General features: G+C 45.3%; 1 protein-coding gene across 1 annotated transcript in view; it reads right to left on the bottom strand.

Moving 5' to 3' along the window:
* Nucleotides 1-17,975, bottom strand: part of LOC124805594 (furin-like protease 2) — a 718,105-nt gene that overhangs the window by 90,132 nt on the left and 609,998 nt on the right. The window lies entirely within an intron of this gene.

The following is a 17,975-nucleotide window of genomic DNA, read 5'->3' as shown; positions in this document are numbered from 1 at the left end:
TAACTGAGGAGGATCACGGGGAACAGCCCGGTATTCACCTAGCGGGATGTGGAAAACCGCCTAAAACACATCCAGGCTAGTCAGCACATCGGCCCTCGTCGTTAATCCGCTTGGCAGATTCAATCCGGGGCCGGCGCGCCTACCCGAGTCCAGGAAGCAGCGCGTTAGTGCTCTTGGCTACCCTGGTGGGTTCATATCTGCATCCACTGACGCCTATCTATTGAAGATGACACGGCAGTCGGTCGGTGCCGTTGGGTCTTTCGAAGCCTCTTTGGACGGACTTCAGCTTTTTATTTTCGATCTGCATAATCTTCTTGGTATACAGCAGGAATCCCCTAATAATTACAATCATTTACTTAGTTATTTGACTACATTCTAGACGACATATTTTTCTCGAGATAACGGCTGTACCCTGATGTGTGGTTTGACACAGACTCGGTGGGATGCTGACGGAGGTACAAAGATCTGAAGGTGATCTGAGGAAAAATTTGTAAAAATTATAGCTGGGACAAAAAATAAACGATAAAACAGAATTGTTGTAATTACTTTACACGATCAGGCCCAGTGCTGTGTTTTCGGCTAGAAATCCATGTTTCCGCCTGATTCTATTTCCTGCTTTCTCCTACCAATCAAGCTATACGTCAATCTGCAGCGAATCCTCCGGGATTCCCTCTTCCCATCCTCTCTTTGTTTTACATAGTGGTCGTGTTCCGTGGGATGTAGCATTCGTGGATTTCGAAGGTCATCGATGTTCCGCCATCTGAGGGGTTTGACCAGCCAATAGGAGCCGTTCGTTTCACCTCTGGCCAACAATATTCGAAAGGTTGCAGATGAAATCCGGCTCATAATGGCCGACCACAGTGGCCGAGCGGCTCTAGGTGCTTCAGTCTGGAACCGGGCGACCACTACGGTCGCAGGTTCGAATCCTGTCACGTGCATGGATGTGTGTGATGTCCTTAGGTTAGTTAGGTTTAAGTAGTTCTAAGTTCTAGGGGACTGATGACCTCAGATATAAAGTCCCATAGTGCTAGAGCCATTTGAACCATCTGAACCAGTTCATAATGGCCTCATATTCTTCCAGATCGAAGATCTTTCTCAAGACTTTCTGTTCGGAAAAGAGTAGTCCTTGTCGAGGACACTCCAAGTTTCGCATCCACACAACCCTACAGGTTACATCAGTGTTTTGTACAGTTGGAGTTTGAAACTCCTTAGAGACTGCGCGACTGAAATAGCTGTCCTGAGACTAAAGTACAGTCGGTTTGCGGCTTGAATCCTCGCACTGACCCCTGCCTCACATGATGCATCCTCTTTGAATATTATTCCCACGTATTTAAAATTACGAGCCCTTTTGTAATATCGGGTTCCGAAAGTCAAGGGCTGGAGTAACTCTCTTGAATAGGCATGAATATACCCGTTGCCGGAAGTTTGGTCTCCGCTTCATTCAGGAGGAGGCCAATATTGCTCGCGGCTATCTCCACATTGTTGCTCACACGCATCAGTTCTTCCATAGATCTGGACAACAGGGCCGCTTTTTCCATAAGCGCAATATGATTTTTCTCACCTGGCCACTCCTTTTATTTTGTGCAATGTTCAAGATAGCCGAAAGAGATTTCCGGCGAATGGTGGTACACAGAGGGGCGCGAAAATGTGTTGGCTCAGTAAAATTAGAATCTCTCGTGCCGACACTGATATTGAAGTCAGTGAGGTTTTTCTTCGTAGAGAGATAAATTTGTTTATATCATTCGAAAGCTCAAGAAAATACGAGTATAATGATAACACGCTTGGTAATGTTGGCTTTGAAATGGTGGTTTACAAATCTTATTGAGTGCGGAATATTATTTACGGTACATTTGGGTATTGTGAAGAGAAACATGTGAGAAGGAAAACGTGTTGAGTCTCGCAGTCATTTACTAACTGAGAATGAACAGAATGAAGGAATGCCTAAGATCCAGTTCGATATGTAACCGTTGCTATTATTATAGTTCGTCACTAGCGTAGTTTTATTGAATGCCACGCCGATGACGAAATTTTTTCAATAGTATTTCAATGCAGAATTCTGTTTGTAACAGTTAAGAACACTGTTGCTCCTCATTACGATAATGAGCAGTTTAGCTGAAATTAGTTACTTTTATGGCTTATCGTAGGTATGTTTTTGACAGTAAATGAAAGTCTATAAAGCTTGAATCATTGTTTACTTGACCCGTCTGTTGTCCTGTACATTTTTCTCCAGCAGGCAGTCAAATCCTTTAATAGTTCTTGATTCGAAGTGTAATTCTGTCCCTATTCGTCCACCTTACCAAAATGATTTCTTTCCCAAATTTTCCACGTATACCTTCAAAAATCACTGATAATAACAGCATCACTACTTTATGCGAAAAATCCATATGTTTCGCGCACATCATGTAACTGTTAACTGCCAGTGCAGAGCGCATATCATGTTGGCGAGTAAGTACAGTGTCATAATTTGTTTGGCCTTTTTGGGTACCACGTCGTCAACGTCGCCGTCCTCGTTTGGGTTCATGGCTCATGTGAGGACGGCATTAACGATAAAAAACGGTAGAATCAATGCTGGTTCCATTACTGCTAGAGGGCGAGCCCAAGCTTAGAGTTAATCGTTTATGAAGCAATAAGGCGATATTCATATAGGGTAACGGGGTTTACGAGGTGTTTGTGGATTTGTCAGAACTGAACCTGGTTAAGACTGTGATTACCGCTTATCAATTGGAGGAAGAATCTTTTATGAAGAACGGCAGTAATACAGGGTGTTTATAAATGGATATCGGGGATTTAACGCTTTATAATATCTATTAAATTAAACTTACAGTTATAAATGATATGTCAAATGCAAGAGTAACTCAAACAGTTTTACCAAGAACCTTATAAATGTTCAGTGTGAGCACCAATTGTCACACGGCACACATCAAGTCTACGGCGGAATTCTTCCCAAACGTTGATAAGTGTGTCTTCAGTGACCGGTAACAGCTACTTCCATCCGATTTCTTAATTGAGGGAGGTCTGCTGGTAGCGGAGGCACGTACACACGAACCTTGATCAAGCCCCAAAGGAAAAAATCGCATGGCGTTAGGTTGAGTGAACGTGGAGGCCATGCAAAGCAAGCCCTGTCATTGGGCCCCTTGCGGCCTATCCAGCGCTCGGCTGTAGACTTGATGTGGGCCGTGTGGTAAATGGTGCTAACATTGAACATTTATAAGCTTCGTGGCAAAACTGTAAGTTTAATGTATTAAATATTACACAGCACCGCGATATTCACTTATAAACACCCTGTATATTTCGTTTTGTTTTAACGGTTTCATTTTCAAAATGTACATATTCGTATCTGTATGTGAGTAGTTGTTGGAAAAGAAAGGAAGAATTTCATCTTGTTACGTAATAATTACTTAATGTAGATTGCATTTCTAATTCAGGGGACGAACTGACCAGCTGATGGTGAGAGTGAGGTGTTTGTGGATGTGTTTGGCGAAGATGAAGTCACGTTACTCAGGGAAAACTAAGGACAATGGATTAGTTCAGTAGGAGGACCGGGAGCTGTAAGTCAGGGAAGTCTAATTATGACGTGCATCAGATATGACGTTGATATTTAAACATTCCAAGATGCCTTTTATTTGTACTTAACGTCCAGTATCCCTTGGGGGAACTGTTAAAAAACCTCAGTGTAACACGTAAGTGTGTATAATATTACGGTGTAATTTACAATAAAATGCATAGATAAGACTTACCGTTAGTCAGTGATCGGGTTTGGACATTTAACTGTGTTAGCGTGTTCCAAATGGCTTCATTAGTCGCCTCATGACAATCAACGTGTTCTGAGTAAGTCACTATGACTCCGAGTCATGAGAGAAAAAACGTGAGGATTCACCACTTCCTAAATTCGCAAATCCACAGTCAGCAACGATCAAAATGTTGCTGTATGTTTTTTGGTACTGTTACGCTGTAGTACTTACCTTCTAGGGAGCTACGCCATTGTTTTTTCTCGCGTGAACTTTATTGCTTGAAACAAGTATACCACGGCATCAGGACCTATAAATCTTCCACTATTTCTCGACATAGTCACCGACGAAATTGAGATATTTGTCGTTGCGTGCAATCAGTTTGAACACAGCTGCTCCACGTCAGCACTGGCTTGAAAGCGACGTCCTGGAGTGTGGCTTTCAGTGTAGGGAACTGGCGAAAATCTGATAGGTTAAGATCGAGACACCACACCTGTCACCTGGTTGATCCAGTCACTCTCATCCAAAGCGACGAATCTCATTCTGTGTGAGACTTGCTGTATACGGATTTGCGTTGTGGTCCAAGTGCACAACACCTCATTCGTCGAACGTCTGACGTGGATTTAGTGAGTGTGTCGCAGTATGAGGCCGCACTGATGATTTATTGCTGGACGAAATCAAGGAGAAACACAGCACTCACGGTCCACAACACTTTGGCTATAACCTTTCGTGTGGAGGGCGACACTTTGAACTGGTTCCTCATTTACGAACTATAATGCTTCCTCGTCATCGAGACGGCCTTGGATTCTTGGATAAAGTAGAGGACACGTGTTTCATCGCCGGTGATGTTTCTGAACGCGTAATCAAGTGACTGAGGTTCGTTTCTATTTTAGTATTCTTGGGATCTGAGGTAAGATTTCTCGGCACCCTTCTTACATACACTTTTCGGTGATCTAACACATCATGGAGCATGTGATGGGCCTGGGCACAGACAATACGCTGTGTGGACGACACGTTTGACATCGTTTTGTGTCTGTCCACTCACACCATGTCCCACACTCTATCACTGTTATTTTCATTCGTGCCCACTTCGACCTTCATCATCCACAATCAGCCGTCTTTCTCTACAAATGCAACACCAGCGACGAACCAGTTGACAAGAAATGGCCTCTTCACCATACACGGTCTGTAGGCGTTGATTGATGACAGACACACTAGTCCTACGTGCCCATCCATACAAGATACAGCACGCACTTCCTTTGGAGATCGTTGTTAGCACATGTGATCTGCTACCATTACATTTAGTCGAATAACCTCGGGCACGTTATTCTGCTGCTATTCTTTCTTCTTCAGTGCCTTAAGCATGCGTCATTGCTCCTCCGCTAAAGTCCCTTCCGCCGTTTACCCAGCAAAGGGTGCGGATTCTTACGGCGTTCGTTTCTGTCAGCTGTTGCAGCGTCTTCTGTTTGAAAAAAAGGACAAAACTCACTTCCTGAACGTCGTACGCTCCTAAAATATAGGATCGTAGTAACATAATCTCATGACGATATTAAGGGAGACTACCAAATCGAAGAGTCACTATCGAAGTGGATGTTTTTGAGCCGTGACAGCGACCTCTCTCATTTTTTGAAAGACACAGTCAAACCTACAGTTTCTTTGAAGCGTTAAACTTTGTCTCACCACTTGTATCCTCCTCACAAAATGCCCAGTAACTTCTTTCTCTTTCCGCAGTTGAGGGAACCATTTGTGTTAACGTTTCCAGAGTGGCGACGAGGTGATTTGCGAGGTGCAACAGTTGCCGGACAGCGAAAATGTAGGCCTCTACAAACATTTTCTCCGCTAGATCATCTTTCGCTGAGAAAAATGTGTCACATTTAAACGTATTTATAACACTGTCAAAATGTTTATTGGTGTCAAATTTGACTTTTTCGAAGTGACAAGTAAGACTACATCACCAGCCTTCGTATGAGGACGTAGCCCTCGGCGTGAAAGATATATGACAGAGCTGAAACATCCAAAGACGTCAAGACAATTATGATAACTACTGTTCGTAAAAAAGGCAGGTGCTGACAGGTGTGGATACTACCGAACAATGAAATGAACGAATCATGGTTTCAAAATACTGACATCAATTATGCGCAGAAGGCTAGAAAACATGTAGAATCCGACGACGCGGAAGATCACTTTCGGTCCCGGAGAACTGTAGGAAAACGAGAGGCAACCATCAACCTACCAGTGACATTAGCAAAAAGCTTGAAGGAAGGAAAACCTATATTCACAGCATTTCTAGATATACCGAAAGTCTTTACAGTATTGTCTATACCAATGAACCCTTCGGAATTGCGATCTTATCAGGGATGAAATTATTTGCAAGTGGTACAGGAACCAGACTACAGTTAGAAGAGACGATAAACATGAAAGGGGAGCGTACATTGATAAGGGAGTGAGATTTGATTGTAGGTTGTCATGTTATTCATCCTGTACAAGGAGAATTTTTGGGGAGTGAATTAGAGTTCAGGGAGTATAAATAGACACATTGAGGCTCGTCGATGACGTAATTCTATAGGATGCGCCAGGTAAATAACCAACGACTGGCAACAGCAATAAAACCACTTTTGAAACACGTGAATTTTTTTACGTCTAGTGTTAATTTGTTAAGTATTTGGTAGGTCGAAATAAACTGGGGAAATAGAAACTAATGGCATAATTTGACTAAATGAAGAGATCGATTGGTAGGCATTAAGGAATGGCCAGTTCAGTAACGGTAGTGTGGGTTGGTAAAAATTGATAAAAATTATAATGGTTTTCAGGCAGTACTTAGCGATTCCCTGAATAATCGTGGCCTTATAGTAGAAGGGTTTCGTAAAGATAATAATCTGATTAATCTTCTTACTGAGTAAAAGAACAACAAGTATGCCAGTAATGATAGCGAGAAAGTAAGTATTGTTACTATGGCAGCGTCGTGATTGTAGTCTAATCTTTCTACGTGTTGTTTTTATCAATAATGATCATACTGAAAATTAGTTTTGTAGAGTACAATCACATTTGATGGTTATTTGTTACATAACGTAATATTTCAAATGTGTCATTCAGATGTAAAGACAGAAATGTACAAAAATGCAGCAAGTCTGCCAATAATTTCGTATTCGAATAACTTGCGGAAATGTAGCCCGATGATGTCGCTGACAAAAGCTGACGTTTCTACAGCAGCTCATCGCGCCATTTTCAGGGCAAAACTGAAGCAAGTGAGCGCCGTGCAAGCGAATTTAAGCATCTGAACCCTACCTACGAAGGGAGACACAATGGTCAGACAACAGTTTCTTGAATTTCTGTTTTAACTGTTCTACCGTTGGACGTGAGGAATGACAACAAAGATTCATTTCTTTCAAAATGCTTGCTAGTAAAAGCATGATTTCTAATAAAACGAAACGACATTTGGAATCAAATCATGACAGTTTCGTAAACAAGCAATTGGAACACTTTGCCACACGTTTATTTAAATGACAGAACAAATCAAAACATCCACTGGACAAGCTTCGTTTCCGATAATGGTTCTTCTATCATCTTAAAAAGTTTCTTACCGCACTGCAAAGAGCAAGAAGGTACGCCACAGCGGAAGATAAACTTTCGTCCTTCAGAGAGTAATTTCTGAAGAATAAGGAAAAAAGCTGGATTGTAAAGTCTTATGTTACTTTTCGCCTGATCGGTACACGGTTTTAGAAGATGCTGAGTTTCGGCTGAGTGCAGAAATGAAGTTTCTGTTTATGAATAATTTAACTGAACTCAGTGATCACTTTACGAAGTGCTTTCTTAAACAAGAAGGTGGACACATATAGATTAAAGAGCCTTTCAATACAGAATTTCCCTTATCACTTAACGGTAGGGAGCAAGACCAATTTAGTAAAATTTCTTGAGACTCCACATTGAAACTGTAGTTCGTTTCCTCATCGCTGCTTATGTTTTCGCGAGTGGTGTAGCGGAAGTATCAACAAGTAGCTAACAAGGTCCTACGATTTTGACAGCTTTTTCAGCATTGTCAGCCATGAAGAGGAAATAAAGATCGTGAATTAATGTGGTTGAAGAAATGGAAGTCGCAGTTCATATTATTGTACCGAGATGTAAAGATCTAACGATGAAGCAGCATTGTCATTCTTCTAGTTGATTTCGTTCCAGGAATAAGGTGTAACAACATTAAAAGATGACTAAACTGTGTTATTTAAATAGCTAAGTAAACAAATAATTATTGGTACTATTTTTTTCGAAATTCAACATTTTTAAACATGGGTGCCCACATGGGTGCCCACGTTCAGGTCAAGGGAGTCTTACACTCAAATCTCAAAACCACTGATATAAGGGGCGTAGACACCAGCACAGTAAGCTGCTTGAAACTCATGTACATTGGAATAGCTATTTAGTGATCAAGCGGCTTCCACACAATTGAATAGCATGGAGAGCTGCATGAAATCAGTCTTCTGACTAAAGACCACAATAACAATAACTGGGCCGTTTGCTGTCGATATTGGAAGATACCGAGGTCGCGTTTCTTGGCATCTCCTTCCTCGGATTCCCGCTATGTGGCAGCGGAGTCGTGCGACAAGGCTTTAAAGTGCTGTGTGCGGATCGGCTCATGATCTTGTTACCTCCATCGAATGCAACAGCTTGTCGGTTTTGTTGGACAGCTGGGGAGCTGTTCGCACGTGGAGCGGATGCCGTACCGCTGGCACAGTGATACCTTGGATGAAAGTTCCGTGGCAACATTTATAGTAGATTCTCGCATGGTCACTACAGGTAAAGTGGATTTCGATTTATGTTTCGAGTATAAACTGAGTACTGACAAGAAAGTGTTATGTCTCTTGGCCCAGTAGATTCTCCGTCCAGATCACGAGTTGTGTGTGCGCTGTCGAACGTGCTATCTGTTTTACCTAAAGATCAGCAGGCGCATCGAACATGGCTCGTGTCATGCGGTAATTTGGCTGGGTTTTGCCGCACTCCTTGTGGATTTTCACTGTATCAAAAAAGTGAAACCGAAGTTAATAAATGGTCAACTTTGGTACGCCACCGACTAATCTTGTTTAATAGTCTCTCGATGTTCGAGAGCTTTGTGTTCTTTATTGTGAGTAGTATACAGTGTGGTCAGATGGTTCCCCGATCGTTCTATGTTTTGTTACGAGAGAGTTATTTAATTTTTTAAAGCTTGATAATTTGTCCAAGTATTGGTAAGACCTAGCTATTGAAGTCATAGTTAAGAGTAAAAGTTCATTCAATGGAGCCCTGATTTAAGATCTGTTTTAAGTCCGATACTCAGTTTTCAGGTCATATTACGCAGGAAAATGTTCCTCCTCCTTTTATAGTATGAATAATATAGCTGCTTATTTAATTTTAAGATGTTGTAATTAGTTCTTATGTGTGGTTTAGGTCACTGACGAGATATATCCATTGTGTATCATAATTAATCTTTTTGGGACAGGTCACTGCTTTTCGAGAGATTATTTTTGAAGCTATTCTGAGACGTTTTACCCCACAAAAGAAGTGTATCTAATTTAGTGTTCAAACTGTACACGTCGTAAAAAATGTGTTGTTTCCGTTGGTGACTTTTATTGATGTTTTCTAGTTTTCCTAGTTCGACGTTTTCATTATTTTTTCTTGAACAATGTCTTAAGATATAGATACTGGTGAGGATCTTGTAGCTGTAATGAATTTATGAAATTTATTCGCAAACGTGAAATCTTTCTGACACTGGCGGCGTCATTTGCAGTATGAAGATATTACCTGTTGGTGACACAGGGAAGTTTTAACTAATCTGAATTCCAAACAGGATTTCCCGTTTGTCACGATCGGTCGCCTTAACCACCTTGGGTATTCACGAACGTTTCTAGCACCAACCCAAACTTCATGTGGGATTCAGTCTACGGCTCTGTCGTTCGTCGCTTAACTCACATTCCCGTCACAATGTTTCAGGGGGAAAATCGTATTTAGTGTTAGTACTACCTTGTCATTTAGCCTAATAAGTCTTGCAACACCTGTTTCAACAATGTCTCAAGAAACAGTCATTGGTCACGATCTTGCAGCTGTACTAAGTTTATGAAATTTATTCGTAATTCAGGAATCTTTCTGACATTAGTCGCATAAGGTATGAAAACACCATCTATTGGTGATACATAAAAATATTTCTCCTTGAAGCCCTCTGGCGGGAATTCAAGTAAAGCAGCGATGGGGCCATAGGCAGCATGACACACGGAAATCTGACTCAGTCTGCAAGCGTGCTCTAATGGCCGAGGTGGTTAAGGTAGAACCGGCCACAGCGTGGTCAGACTTTACTTGTGCTAGGTGTACAGGCGAGGGGCTGGCAAAGGGCCGGACTGTCTCTGCATTGGTCGGCCCTTCTCGGGAGTATCCGGAAGAGCACAACGTTTCGCTCAGTACTATTCTGTGACATATTTCGATCAGCAGAACGCTCTTCAGTTTGGCAGAACCGTGGTGTCATCAGTGCAATTTATCTATCGTTTTGTTTTCGTCATAAGGAAGAAGTTCACAGGTACAGTGGCTGTTTGCAGAAAAACAGGCAGTCCAATGATGCATCGTGACAGGACTTTAAAACTGAATGGAAATGTCAAAAGTGAGGGAAGAGAATTCTCAGGTTGCATAAGCACGGCTACTGTAGATTTCCTATAAAGCGACATTAGAATAGCATGCAGAAAAGAATTAAAAGATTTAGTTGGCAATGGAAGAGCAAAACATAAGAGCAGTCGTCTGGTTCTATTCAATGTTCTGCATGTCAAGAAGCACTCTGTGCTAAATTTTCAGTCATAGAGCAAATGAAGAAAGTGATGGTATGAATAGTAAAATATCTGAAGTCGCACATATTATTCCGATGTCAGTTGCCAAAGAGTTCACATGAACCTGAACGAAGACTAAGCAGACTGTACATATTATTGGCTCTGAGCACTATGGGACTTAACGTCTTAGGTCATCAGTCCCCTAGAACTTAGAACTACTTAAACCTAACTAACCTAAAGACATCACACACATCCATGCCCGAGGCAGGATTCGAACCTGCGACAGTAGCAGTCCCGCGGTTCCGGACTGCAGCGCCTAGAACCGCACGGCCACTGCCACCGGATGTACATATTGTTACAAAGTACGTTGGTTAAGTGAGGGATCATGCCATTAACGATTTTGCGATTTAAAACTTTCTATTGTTGAGCTTATGAAGGAAAAAAAAAGAGTGCGGGAACGAAAATTAGGAATGCTGACTTAGCAAGTTAAGTGGACTCGACTGCACACTACACACACAAAGACAATTGAAGGTGAGGATCAATGTCTTTTTGATTTGGTGGGGATGCATTTATAAATAAAACAGCGTTTTAGAAGGGTCACGTTGTGACACAGTTCAGTTTCCCAAGTTTACTGGCGGTAAGAAAAACGAAAGGTTTGAAGAATTGATTGTGACATTGAAAGAATTACAAGATCAGTTTCCTAAACGTCCTGAGGACGCTGGAAATCATACATCTGTTTTCTGGAGCGTAAGCCGTCCTTGAAAGGACGCTTGTGCGTATACAGAAGTAAGTGACTGACCTGCAAGTTAATTTTCGTTTCAAAGAGAAATCCTTTTAAAGTTAAAGGTCAACAGGACATCTACAGTGATTTCCTCACGTAGAGTTCCCATGTTAATGTAATAAGGTGGCAAAAGCCTTATAATATTTTGACCAACGAATTTGCGTGAAAGATGGTTCTCTCGAATACGATACTAAACAATTCACTTTTACGTGGAAACCTGAGTACTGAAATCTGTTAAATTGTCTGCGTCTGTCTGCACGCCAAGAGTTTCTACCCGCTAAAAACGGTATGTCATCACCGCGCCAGAAATAAATTGTAAAGAATATTTGTTTTGATTTTTATCTTTGTTGTTGAGAAATGCGAAATATAAAACCAACTGGTACGCAGTGCTACTGCATTGCCATTTAAATGCAGTGTGTTCACAGTTTCCCCCTCCTCACGCTCAGACAGCGTGGCGTGGCGGTGTGGGAGGTGTGCCAGCGAGGCTAAGCCAAGTCCGGGCCTACGAGTCCCATTCTTGACCACTTCTGTGTTAAGCCGAGAATTCGAGACAACTGCGAAATGTGGATTCGAGTCCCTGACTGACACAAATTTGTATGTGTCAGCGATAGGTAACATGTTCATACAAAATATATCTAATGTCGGAATCTTTCCGCAATTCCGAATGAAGTATTTCATGGAATAAAAGTTTGGAAAAATTGTACGTGTTTGTTTCACGGTACATTCCACTAATGAACTGAGTGAACTATCCTGTGATACTTTTTAGATAGGTGAATCGTCTGGCAGTGGAGTTTGAACTGGAGATCAGAATGACCTTGACGTTTCTAGGCTCTTTCGTTACTACATTTCATTTAAACGTAAAGGTACTGTGAACCGTGAATTTACTTTCAAAACCTTTTCTTAAGAATTTACTTTATTTACTAACGATTCATCAAGAACATTAACACATTTAATCACACCATGTGAGCGTGGAAGTAGTTGCCAGTGGGTAACTGAAAGAAACAAATTAAATTTCTTTCTACAAATGGAAACTTTATTCCTAAAAGCCCTTTTTTTTAAACAGGTTTAGAACTATATTCAGAAAGCACCCTCAAAATATCGAGTTACAAATTTATTCAGAGGCAGAAAGAACAAATATTGACAGTATGAGCTTTCGAGCTGATAACCTTGCCGCTGCCTTTTGACACGGCCATAGTCACGACCGCTCACAACAACCTCTGAAAGACTGCACTGGTGCAATCTGCAACACACCAGATTACTTTAAACTAAAAATTCTAACAACTCACACACGCACATAAACTATGCACCCCGTAGGAGGGATAGAAATAGTACAAAACACTAACATTAAACAATTTAACTTGCCACCGAAGGTGGAAGGGTGGCAACTTTATATACTAAAATGACCAGTTAAATAAAACCCCATGAAATGCAGTCCTACATAAAATATACAAACATGCTCTACATTACACATATGCCGCCTGTCAAGATGATAGGCAAGATAAAACCCATTTCAGGAATTCGGCCGTTAGACTTCAAGCAATAAATTCTTTAACACCGAATCCGTTAAACATGACAGAGGCAGCTATTAACGTAATTAACGTACGGCAGACCGACAGACAGACACTAACTGCCTAACAAATGCGGACGAGAGACAGACGAGTAAGCTGGGTACGAGAGACCGACCAAGAAAACAGATAGAATGTAACAAGTAAATGAAACAACATATCACCAATCACTTAACTTCTAATAAACTGCGATTTCTGGCGAAGACCTGGCGCAGCATCCCCAAAACGCTCCCCCGAACCGTCTGCTGCCAGCCGCTTCGACGGACGCAGGAAGGCGCGCCGATCTCCCGTCTCACACCGTCGCAGCTCGCCCTGGCCAGAACGATGTCGTGGGTTGGCTCCTGCTGCTCTCGTGTCGGCCGCGAAGCCACTAGCCCTCGCTATACGGTGCGACCTCACATGTGCCGACGCTCAAGACGGACGAGTCATTTTGTGTCCCAGTGCGCGACCGACCAACCGATTGATCCAACCGCTAGTGACCATTGCCTGAACAAACTCGAGCGGACTGGCGGCCTAACACATTTTAGCACTCCGGACGACAGACAGACAGACACTGACTGCCCCATACTACACTTATCCGGCTGACCAACTGCCCAGACTGACCGACTGGCGATTTTCGATTTCTTTTTTTTTTTTGTTTGTTTTGTATTTCAATTCCCCATCGGGGCGGGCTGCCAGCAACATATGCGCTGCTCTTCAACCGAAAGACATAGGATAAACAATAGAAGACATTTAAAAACAACAAAGGAGAGAATTTGGTGAACATAGATATAAAAAAGGGGGGAATATCATGGAAGACAAAAAAGGGGGGGTGACTGTGAAATGGAGAGAAAAAACTTTAAAAGTAGCGCACACAAAAGGCCACACACTGCAACAATTAAAAGAACACAAGGCACGGTATGGCTGAAGCATAAAACGTATCGACGGATGGCGTAGCACATATCAAACACTGACGGCGAACCTCAAGGCAGTACACAATTAAATTCACACCTCTTGACGCACAGGAGAAACAGCACTAAGCACAAAACTGACGGGGCAGACTGACGATGATCAAAACAGAGGATCTGCCAGTCGCAAGGAGATGAGGGAAACTGGAAGAAGGGAGGGAGGGAGGGGAAGAGAGGGAGGAGATGGGTGGGGGCGTGCTGAAGAGGGCCAGTTAGGGAGGGAGGTGGGAAGGAAAGAGGCAAGTATGGGGTGCAGGGTCTCAGGAGGGGGGAGGAGGAAAATCCGCTCTGGGAGAAGGAGGGGAGAGGAAAAAGGGGGCCCTGGGGAGGGGGCGGGGACAAGGCAAGGTTATAGTTGGAAGGAAGGGTAGATGTCACGGCGAAGTTCGTCATCGGGGAGGGGGAGGCGCTGGAAATTACCCTGATGAAGGAGATGGAGGTTGTGAGTTGGAGAGAGGGAGGGTTACAGCGATAGAGGCGCGGCAACAGGCGGGGGGTGGAGAGGAAGGAGAAAACCAGAAGGTGTGGGGGGGGGGGGATCAAGCCTGCGGACAATGTAAAGGATGTGGAGATGTTGGAGGAACAGGAGGAGGTGGGGGAAGGGGATCAGTTCATACAGGAGCCGTGTGCGGCAAGAAAGGCGGATACGGAAGGCAAGGCGAAGTGCATGGCGTTCAAGGATTTGGAGGGCCTTTTAAAAGCGGGTGGATGCGGAGATCCAGGCAACGCTGGAATAACAGAGGATAGGTCGGATGAGGGATTTGTAGGTGTGGAGGATGATAGAAGGATGCAATTCCCATGTCCGGCCAGACAGGAGTTTCAGAAGGCGGAGGCGGGAATGGGCTTTCTGCTGGACAGTCTGGAGATGAGGGGTCCAGGAGAGGTGTCGGTCGAGGGTGAGGCCAAGGTATCTCAGGGTGGGGGTGAGCTGGATGGGACGACCATAAAGGGTGAGGTAGAAATCATGGAGACGAAAGGAGCGAGTGGTGTGGCCTATGACGATTGCCTGGGTTTTGGAGGGGTTGATACGGAGCAACCACTGGTTACACCAAGTTGTGAACTCATTAAGGTGGGTTTGGAGGGTATGTTGGGACCATTGAAGGGTAGGATAGAAAGCCAGGAAGGTGGTGTCATCAGCATACTGAAGAAGGTGGACTGGTGGGGGCATATCAGCCATATACAAGAGATAAAGGAGAGGGGAGAGGACAGAACCCTGGAGGACGCCAGCCATGGGATAAATGATGTGGGAGCTGGTGTTGTGGAGGGTGACAGGATGGACAGTGCGAGAGGAAGGAAGCGACCAGACGGACAGGCAGGACATAGGTTTGGAGTTTAAAGAGGAGACTGGGATGCCATACAAGGTCATAGGCATTTTGGAGGTCAAGGGAAACTAAAATGGCGGAGCGATGGAAGTTGAGATGGTCTTAAGCAGAGAAGGAGGGTCAGAAGCCACACTGGGCCAGGGGGTAGAGGTGGAGTAAGGTGCTGATGGATACGATGGGAGAGGATTGATTCAAGGACCTTACTGAAGATGGAGGTGAGGCAGATGGGACGATAGAAAGAGGCAGCAGAAGGGGGTTTGTTGGGTTTGAGGAGTAAGAGGAAGCAGGAGGTCTTCCACAGGTCAGGGTAGAAGCCAGAAGAGATGATGACATTATAGAGATTGGCGAGGACAGTCAGGAAGGAATAGGGGCTTTCTCGAGGGTGGCAGTAGGTGACACAGTCGTGGCCAGGGGCTGTGTTGCGTTTGGACTTGAGGATAAGTTTAATGTCTTGTGCTGTGATGGGAGTGTTTATGTCGGAAGGGGCAACTGCCCCAAGTACTAGAGACTAGGAGTAAGTGGAGCGACCGAGGTATCGGCACGTTCCATGACAGTGGGGAAAAGAGGATAATCAAAGTGGGGATCATCTGGGATGGAGAAGACCTCAGAAAGGGGGGAAGCGAAGTGGTTGGCCTTACTGAGGTTATCACAAAGGAGGCGATTGTTATGGAGTAGGGGGTAGTGGGGAGTGGAAAGGGAACCAGTAAGGCAATGGAAGGCAGACCTGTACTTGGAGGAGTTGATAGGGAGGGTGGCGCTGAGTCGTGTGCAGGTCTGGCGCCAGTCTCGGCGTTTCGTTGCTGTAATAAGGTTCCGAACGTGTCGTTGTATTTTCTGGTGGCATTGGAGTGTATCCCTGTCGCTAGTGCGCTGAAAGGAGCGATAGAGGCGGCAGGATTCACAGAGGAGGCGGACAGCCCGTGGAGGGAGAGTGGGACAGTGTGGGTGGATGGTTTTAGTTGGAACATGGGCCTCCATGGCGTCAGTAATTACCTTCTGAAGGAAGGACGAGGCATGGATGAATTCGTCAGGATGGCGATAGGTAAGAGGGTGGCTTTCGACCTGGGTGGAGATGGAGACCCAGTTGGCATCCCAGTTGGTTGTGGGAGTAAGTGGCGAAGGTGTTCAGGTGGAAAACAGAGCGAGCAGCAAGGGAGATTTGTTGGAAGGTGTGGGGGCGCTGAAAAGAGTGAATGTTTTGGAGTACAATGCTAAGGAACCGGATGACGTCCTCGGCCGTGGGGGAAAGACAGAGGGAATTGTTGGGATGGGCAGGGGGATCAACAGGATGAACAGGGACAGTATGCTCAGGGGTGGCTGGAGGGGATTTAGCTTTACACTTGTGGGAGTAGGTGGGATGGGGGCCATTGCAGGTGTTACAGGAAGGAAGAGCAGCAAGGTTGGGGCAGTTCTTAAGAAAGTGGGAGACCTTGCAATGAGGACAGGTGGTTGGGGCTTTTGCAGTTATGAGTCAGGTGGTCATTGTACATCAGACACCGCTGGCAATGGGAGGTTTGGGGAGGGGATTTGGGGGATTCGACAGAGTGGCGATGGTGGTATATCAGGACACCCTGTGTGAGGAGATGGTCAATGAAGGGGGAAGACTCAGAGAAGACCCGCATGAGGTAGGTGGAACCAGAGGCATTGCGGATTTCCAAGTCCGGGTGGGAGTTCAGTTCTGCCTACACTTCATCCTCCGTGATCAGCAGGCTGAGCTTGGTGATCACAGCGGTGTAGGTGGGGGGGGGGGGGTGACAGGGAGGCTGGGGCTGATGAGGAGTGGAAGCGGAAAGGAAGGGTGTCAGAGAGACGTGGAGGCCAAACATGACTCTTGGGAGTTTACGGAGGAGGTCTGTGTGAAAGGATGGGGACGGGGACTTGATAAGGACTGAGTCCCTGCGGGGAATGAGTTGGGAGATGGGAGCACCAGGTAAGTACTTTCGTATCTCCGTGGTGAGGGTACGAGCATCGAGGAACTTAGGATCGGGAGTTGACAGGACAAAGGTGTGGAGGGTGGGGGTCGGGGTATGGGTGGCTAGAGGAGGGAGACGACAGGAGGAGGGGGACTTGGTGGTGACTTTTTGTGGGAAGTGGTGGGAGCAGAGAAGGTAATGACGCGCTTTTGGGGTTTTTTGGAGACTGGAGGCTGGGAGGAGGGGAATGGGACGGGGAGAAGATGTAGGTGGCAGATCCCTGGGGCGTAGTGGAGGTGCCGGGAGAAGCAGCCGGTTCAGTGGCGGCGACGGTGGGTCCTCGCGACATGATGCGTGTGGGAGATGCAGATGACGAAGCGGGGGAGTGGGTGGGAGAGGGGAAGGCAACCACCAGAGGGGTGGCAGCAGAGGCGGCAACAGAGGCGTATGTGAGGGTGGGTGTAGTAGTGGGAGCTGTTGAGGGTGTGGAGGCTGAGGAAGGGTGTAGAGGTGTGGGTATACAGCAGGGGAGGAGATAGGGGGATGGGTAAGTGGTGGAAGGGGAGATGAGGTGTGAGGTGGGAGGCCAGGGGCAGCACTCCAGGAAGTGACTGTGGGAGAAGGGGAGAGGGAGGTGTAGATGACAGTGGAGGTGGGAGTACTCATAGCAGACGGACGGGCAGCAGGCGGCGGCGGCGGCGGCGATTGACGGCAACGAACAGACGGACGGACAGCAGGCAGCGGCGGCGGCGGCGGCGGCTACGCCGACGACGACGACGTCGACGACGATGGACGGCGAGCAGGCAGATGGACAGAGGAACAGCTACAGCAGCAAGCGGCAGGCGGATGGAGAGACAGACAGACAGACAGACAGAATCTTCGAAGACTGAGACTCCACCCTAAGAGTAGCCCAGGCTTTGCAATCTGACGCTTTAGAAGGAGG

Source organism: Schistocerca piceifrons, chromosome 7, assembly GCF_021461385.2.
Source record: "Schistocerca piceifrons isolate TAMUIC-IGC-003096 chromosome 7, iqSchPice1.1, whole genome shotgun sequence".
Lineage (NCBI taxonomy): Eukaryota > Metazoa > Arthropoda > Insecta > Orthoptera > Acrididae > Schistocerca > Schistocerca piceifrons.
The sequence above is the reverse complement of the archived record's forward strand: the minus strand, read 5'-3'. Positions and strand labels throughout refer to the sequence as shown.